Source organism: Coturnix japonica, chromosome 1 (assembly GCF_001577835.2).
Source record: "Coturnix japonica isolate 7356 chromosome 1, Coturnix japonica 2.1, whole genome shotgun sequence".
Classification (NCBI taxonomy): Eukaryota; Metazoa; Chordata; class Aves; order Galliformes; family Phasianidae; genus Coturnix; species Coturnix japonica.
Window position 1 is genome coordinate 66496107 of NC_029516.1, and position 8274 is coordinate 66504380.

Genomic DNA, 8274 nt, shown 5'->3' on the forward strand with positions numbered 1-8274 from the left:
CATCCACTGTTTGGTCTCCATGAACAATCAGCAAGCATCAGTGAATACTAGAGGGTGCCATTTTTCCACATGGAGGAATTCAGTTCCACACCTTTGTTTCAAAGGCACTACCATAGCAGACATCATTTTGTCCAAATTCCCCTTTGCTGCCATCTGTCACATGGCAACAATGTGTAACTGAATATTGGTGGGAAAGTTTAGCCTCTACTGTCACACTACAAACATCTGCCTCCAATGTTGTGGACCAACACAATAAAATAGGAGACATTACCTTCTGAGCAGCCTTCATTTTATGTTTTCAAACAGACTCTATGTCTATTGTGAGAACTTCAATGAAATTGTTAGAAGTAATTATTTAGTCTTGAAAACAAGCTTTTGGCATTTCTGTTATTTTACTTATTATTGTGGTTTATTTATTTATTTATTTGTAGTATGTTGTGCATTGTTTTTGCTTTTATCTCTGCCTTGAACGTGTTTCAATGTACTTTTTTGCATTCAGTGAAACCCAAAGAGGTGATTTTAGGCATCCGCCATTGTAACAAGCATCACTGTTTGTATTTTTCTGAAATACATTTTGGTTTAAGTTTTCTAAATATTCCAGGGCATCACTTGATGTGAGACACATGGTTTTGAAAGATATGCTTGTATTGTGGCTTTATCTCCAGCATTTAGTATAAATTTTGGATCTATTTTGTATATAAGACTGGTGTACAGAAATGTTCACTCCTGATTGCTTTTGCTGCTCCAGCTCTTCTGAAAGAAAGAAGAGTTTGTGAATAATATGTTTCTGAATAATATGGAGCACTGTAGAACAAAAAGATTAAACCCACATCAAACAAGCATTTTTACTGGGTAAAACTGAACATGTCTTTAGTTCACTGAAATGAATTAGATCACTTGGATGACAAAAAAATTTAAAAGAAAAAAGAAAAAAAAAGGTAGCTTTAACAGCAGTGGTATATATTTGTGGTTGCTAAAGATTATGATTACTCAGATCATCTGTTTTTATATAAATGTATTGCCTTACAAGTTGTATACGTAGATCACAGATATGCTTCTTTCTTTGTAGGAAGAGAGAATTAATTAAAGATTAGCTTTGTGCCCTATTTGAATAAGAAGGACCTGAAATACCATACAGTTTCTTTCGTTTCAATGATGCTTTCTCTAGACACTAGGATAAAGTGTACACTGGGTGTGAAACATAACTGAACCTCTAATAATATTTCAGACTGTTCAGTAAGTCTTTATCTGGCATCGTGTTTTGAATAAAGGAGCAACTTCTCAAATACCTGCCTTTGCCTTTGAGGCAGTCACCAAACACGGCTAAGTGAGAGTACTCCTTGTGTTTAAGTATGTTGTTTTCAAGATTCAGATTTGGTAACCAGTTAAGTTCTGTACAGATCGATGTGTCTTCAATATATTTTATATCTGTGTTTAGTTTGCCACTGCTTGGCAATAGACACATTGCTAATCTTTATCAGTACCTTCCCATTTTTATTCTCTTCTGCTGCCTGCTTCAACAAAGCAACCTGTTTTCTATTTCATTACTCATAATTCTTTCTCTGTTTCTGAGTAAATTATGAGAGCAGGAACAGCTGCACGAAAATACTTTGTTTAAATAAAGATATTGAAATAAATAGATAAATTATGTAGACAATTTCCTGTTAAAGCTCATAGTCTTCTGCCACCTTGCCCAAAATTTCACTTTGACTTCTGGGTAGAAAATGCATATTTAATACTGAAATATAGTTAAAAGTTTTTGCAAGAAGTAGATATCTGGAACTTACCTGCAAACTAGTAACTGACCATTCCATGTGCTCTGAAAGGAGGGATCGAGAGACTTTTGCAGTTAGTAAGGAGTCTCTGACTGGTATCAAACCAGCACTTCATGCTATTTGTAATTCTTTTCACTGTTCAACTCAGATTTCTTCCTGGAAAACAAACTGGCATTTACCTGTTTTCTGTAAGAAGCCAGATGTATTTGCAGATCTTTCAGTAGAAGAGTTAAGTGTAACTGGCACAAAGGAAAAGAATGATATTTCTGGTTATAAACAGAAACAGCACCTGAAGAGTTCCACCTGGGCTGGCAGGAATAGTGGCACAATCCAAAAGCTTACTAGTACAAAGGATTCATCAGACATTAACTCTTTTTTTGCCAGATTTAAAGAAAAGTAGACACCTTTTCTATCTGTAGTTTCAAATATCTATGTGCTTTTTTATTTCGCTTATATGGAATATATATTTCTAGTACTTGGAATATGTAAAGACCAGAAGGATGATCTGTGGTACAGGGAAGCATCCCTGAAAGTGACCAAAAGTGCCAAGACTTTCTTTCTGTAGTCAGATTATAGTGCACAAATAGTTTGTCTTTGTTCACAGTTGCCCTCTGGCTGCTGAGAGGGAGCAGGTGGACAGTAGATGTCTCCTCATGGCTTTGTGGCATTACACTTTTGTGCTGTATGAAGTGCTATGATAGACAGTGTTGCGCCTTGCTCTTTCCCAGCCAATACTAGGGTCTATCTTGGAAAGTTTCCCGTTTTCTGCTCTGTCAGTGGTGGTTAAACCAGAGGTAGATGAGAGATGGATGCATCTATCATATAGATGCAAACTAGACAAGAACGAACAGGTAGATCTCATGTCTGGGCCTTCTCTATACCAAAGAGATTATGGGAGAGAAGCAAGAGATGCTCTTAATACCCAATGCAGCCAAGAATCGCTCCTTGATGCTGCCATGCTGATACACAAGTACATTGGAAAACAATGTTTGTAAAGATCTACCAGCAGAGGTGGCCTACTGTTGCTACTTCCACTTCTCAAATGCACCACCTACCACATCACTGTGCTACTGTCCGCTATTTGGTGTCCACATATATTCAGCAAACATTGATGGACGTCAGTGGACGCAATTTTTTCGGCACAGAGGAATTCAGTTCCACGGCTTCGCTTCACACCCATGTCAGATGCCATTTTGTCAGACTCCCCTTGGCTACCACCTGTCACACAGCAATAAAATGTAATAAAATACAGTTGGGAAGGTTTAACCTCTACTGCTGTTCCACCAAAATCCACCTCTGATGTCAACACAATAAATTAGAAGACATTACTTTCTGAGTAGCCTTCATAAAGTATATAATATTTATTTATATATATATATATAAAGTAAAATAACTTATTTTAATGTGTTTTATTAAAATATATGCAAAAGAGAGCAACAAAACCATAAAACATATAGAAAAAAAGGGGATTTTTTTACTTTGTTTTTGTGATAGTAACGCAACAGTCTGATTCAGTGGCAATTCTTAGAGAGTTCTCAAGGTGTTCAGTAGAGATTTATGATGAAATTCCACTCTTCCTATGCTTCATCCCTGAAAACAGCTGTTCACAAATGTACGTACTTCCAAGAAGTGATTACATGAATAGGGCATGCCACTGAAGTGAGGGATATTTCTGTTTGGTAAGAGAGATCTTATAAAGTCTGGTAGATGTGATCCATTTTCTTATTACAATTTTATACGTTCAATTTGAACATTTGCAGATAGTGTATTTATATTGACTGAAAATGGAGTCGCAAATAAAGAAATGAATGACTTTTTTTGCAATCTTGAAACCTTTTCTCAAATTCCTTTATCAAAATAGAAAGCACAGCTGCATATTCTTTGCTGCTCACAGAACTGTGTTCAGCTAATGCCTCAAAATCCATAAACATATTTGCCATAATTTAAGCTGACATTGCATCGAGCCCTGTGCCCAGGTTTCAGCCCAGATGAGGTTAACAGCACAGTTGGTTGGTGCTCAGGGGCTGGCTGGGGTACTCAGTGTTGCGGAGACACAGCCATTATGGTGCAGGGTAGGGGGTGGGCCACACAGGGAGTTGTGTAGTGCTGTACAGAGCTTGCAGATTGGACATGCCTGGCTTAATCCATTTGTGTTATAGGCTGACAGAGCAGCTGAAAGTGGACAACTGCCAGCTGAAAAGCAAGACTGAAATTTTTATCTCATTTGACTGAAGTACGTACATGTGTTTTTTATTTTACTACAGCAGTGATAAGATCAAAATTTTACCTAAGCCCGAGGATTTTGATAATGTCAGAATATATCACTGTGACACTTACAGTATAAAAGTTGTAGATGTATCACAAAATATAAATACTTTGAAACAAATATAAAAGCAAATATCTCGTTATTACATGACTGGAAAAATAACTATGTTCACTTTCTTCTTTTGAATTTACAAACACATTTCTCTATATTTCTTCTCTTGTAAAAAGTGTTATAACTTTACATTTTCTATCCTTGAGACATTTAAGAGCTGTTTGGATGTGGTGCTCAGAGATATGATTTAGCAGAGCATTGTTAGAGTTAGGGCACTATGGTTAGGCTGTGGTTGGACTTGATGATCTTTGAGGTCTTTTCCAACCTGGGTAATTCTATGATTCTATGATTGTGGGAGAAAAAATAAAAACCAACAAAACAACAACAACCACCATATTTTAAACATTGTTTCCAAGGGGCTGCCAGCCCCTAAGTTTCTCTCAGAGCTTGGCCAATTCTGGTAAAGCTTCAATATGAAAGCTGAAGTCTTAGTGTTCAAACAAAGAGTAACACAAGGCTTAGCCAGATGAGATTATACAAATATAAATCTAATAGCATGCATATAAACTTGAGCCAAGTTTTATGACAAAAGGGCACAATGTTTAGGAAACTTTCCAGTGCATGATGAACATTTATTTATGACAGAACAGAAAACCAAGCAAAATGGATAAAGTTTCAATATTGTGAAAAATTTTATACTGCTGGATGCATAATGAAAGCTTTCTATGCAGAATACTATTTATCTAACCCAGCTGTTTCATACTAATACTTGGTTCTATCTGTTTACAAGAGGTTTTAAATGTGTGTGATGTTTTAAATGCTACCAGTTTTACTCTAGACAAAGCTATGCAAGAAAATTCTGGCCTGGGCATGCTCAGTGAATTTGTTTGAAGCAACTAACTAGCATTTTAACTGTTTACATACTCCTACCTCAATTCTGCTGTCTGGCGATTGAAACTTACCATGATTCACATAAAATGACTAGTAACACACAAACAATAGGAAAAGCCTCTCTGCTGCCTGCAATATACAGTTCAGTCTTAATCATTCATTAAATTCTGTTTGAAAAATATCATGAAAGAATTTTTTTCCAATACAATTATAAAACATTTGCATTGCAAACAATAAATATTAAATTGTACATTCGGTGCAGAAAAAAGTTAAACAGAAAAGAACAGGGAATAAAATCAAGATGAGCTATCAAAAATTAATGTTTTTTTCTTTTTTCCCTGAATAATATTATTAATGGAATTGTATAAGAAGTGCTTTGTTTGGCTACAAATCTGAGACAAACAAACCAAACAAAATCCCCCACCTTCGTTTAAGCAGCTCATCCTTCACAAATGATAAAGATTTCAGTTAAAACAAAATTATGCTCTTAGAAATGCCAAGTTACTTTAAAACACTGATGTTTTTAATGCTGAAATAATGCAGGATATTTTCTGTGTTCCACAGATACTTACTTTGTACCCTGTGACAAGGAAAATACTAGCAACAGCTAGTGAGTTGTTTCCAAAGACTAATTCTTCTCTTGAATAATTTACTATTTCTCAATACACAGTTGCCTGGCAGGGAACTTAAGGGAAGAATCTTAAAAGGAAGAATATGGCATTTTATATTTGATAGTATTAATATTTTAAACAACCCCTGATTCCAGGTCACATTTCAGACTGACATGGCTGAAAGGAATTCAGATTTTTCTTAGGTTTTTTTTTTTGTTTTTTTTTTTTTTTTGCCTTTGTCATGGTCTGGTCCTTAAGAAACAACACGTTGTTGTTTCTTATTAATTCCCATGTATGACCCAGTGTTTTTGTGTTAAATCAAGATAAGTTTTGCTTAATATATACACTAAACAATGCAGTTTTCCTCTAGACACTTTACTGATGTTTAAGGATTTGTTTCTCTACTGCTGCAGACTCTTTGTGGTGTCTTGGGCTAGACCCACAAATAGAAAAAGAAAAAAAAAAAGAAAAATCCTTCTAACCCTTGGGTTAGAAGGGACTGCAGGAATCATCAGGTTCCAACTGCCGCATGCCACAGGCAAGATTACCAACCACTAGATCAAGTACTAATTCAGATTGACCAGGGCCAACTCCAGATTGGCCTTGAACACCTCCATATAGATGGGGTATCCACAACCTCTCTGGGCAGCCTGTGCAAGCATTGTCCTCTTTAAAAAAACACAGAAAACAGAAAAACAAATCCACCTGACATCTAATCTAAATCTAGTATGAGTTTTAGTTTAAAACCAATCTTCCTTGTCCAATCACTATTTACCCATGTAAAAAAGTTGATTTCCTTCCTGTTTATAATCTTCCTTTTAAATACTGGAAGGCCATAATAAGGTCTCCCCACAGCTTTCTTGAACAAGCCCAGCTCCCTCAGTCTGTCTTCATAGGAGAGGTGCTCCAACGCTTTGATCATCTTCATGGCCTTCCACTGGATCCCCTCCAAAAGCTCCACATCTTTCCTTGTGTTGAGGGCCCCAGACCTGGATGCAATTCACCAGATGGCACCTCACAAGTACAGAATAGAGAGGGACTCTCACCAACTCCATAACCTCAGGCTGTATCTCATGTATATGCAAACCAAGTTTCCTGTGAAGAAAAGCATTTGTCATTCTGACAAATAAAGTTCAGGTGTTAAATACTGTTGAAGTTGAAGGAGGCTTCAGTCGTAGCACACAGAACAGGCACGAACCAGCTGTTCTGTGCCTCCATGCCCTCTGTGAGGGATAAAATCAAGGAGCCATGCACAAGTACTGCTTCTCTGTTGTTATCTCTGTCTTTGCTTTGCTTTGTGGCAGCAATTCCTGCTGACTCTCTCTCTTTCCTTATTTTTGCTATTCTAGGACTATAAGAATGTATGCCCAGGCACAGTCAGGATCAGAAGCTTAGTTATATGGTTGAATGGCCTATTACAATGGCTGCTGTGTAAGAGAGCTTCTTCTATTTCAGAGTCTTTCTAATAGAAAAGAGTGATCTTTTTTTCAGCCCTGGAAACAATTTAGGCATTAAGTAAAGAGAACAGCTTAGGTTACTGTACACAAGCAAAAGCGTCTAGCTTGTGAATGCCAAGCAGAAATGGCCATTTCATCTCAAGAGTGAAAGCCCATTTCTGGTGACTTCCTTTTTCATTTACTGGCACATGAGCATTATTTTCTTTTTCCCTAGGGATTAATTTGTTTCTCAGACACTGTAGACAGAGACCTGAAGTATCTAAAACAAGCCTGAAGACTCCACTCCAGAAGCCCAAATCCAAATTTAGTACTGAAAAGCTAAGCATAATTACCCTTGTCTTCCTCTCTGTGAAAATGTCTTATTTTTTAGGTCCTGTTCTTTTTACACACACTTGTTTAATGTCTACCACGATACAGACTTGTTTTCATGTTGTTCCATGCTTCAGCGTGTTCTTTAAGAGTTACAGATTGTCCTTCATATTTGTTTCAAAGATCATGCAAGTTTTTATAATTGCCTACAGATTCTGACTTTGTAGCTCTAGCAATAGATATTTCCATTTTAAGCTGTAAAAAATACACCGCTTCTAAGATCAACTAAGATGACTGCTAGTGAAACAGCAAAACCTTTTCTTTGACTCCAGTATAGCAGGATACAATACCAATCTTATCGTATACCACAGTATAACTGTGCACCAGGAAAGAGATCATATTATGTGTACAAATGTGAAACAGTAAGGTAGTCTTTACCTTGATGCAATTCAGTATTAGCACCATGTAAGCACAGAATGCAGATTAATGTAGCAAGAGAGCAGAAGATCGACCCTGCCAGTGTGCTCTGACTTAACACAGTTACCCAGTCCTAAGCATGGATAAAAACATAGTAGCTGAGAATCAGTCTAGGAAAAGCCATAGACTGAGGAAACAGATTTATGCTTTCTGCAAAAGTGCCTACTCAGTAAGGAGTGCTGTGCTGTCTTATTGTGCACATGACACTCTCAGAAGTTTGTTGGTAGAAAATACTCATATCTATTAGTACATTACAGAACTGATGCAGTCTAGTAAAAATCTTGTGAAAGGTGAACTTGAAATCCCTGGCAGAGTGACAAGTGCAGGCACACAGGAAGACACTAAGGCAGCAGCAGAAATATTCTATCTAGGTGCCGGTGTTCATACTTAGAGGGAACAGAACTTATCATAACTCACTACATGGAAAAAATCACTCA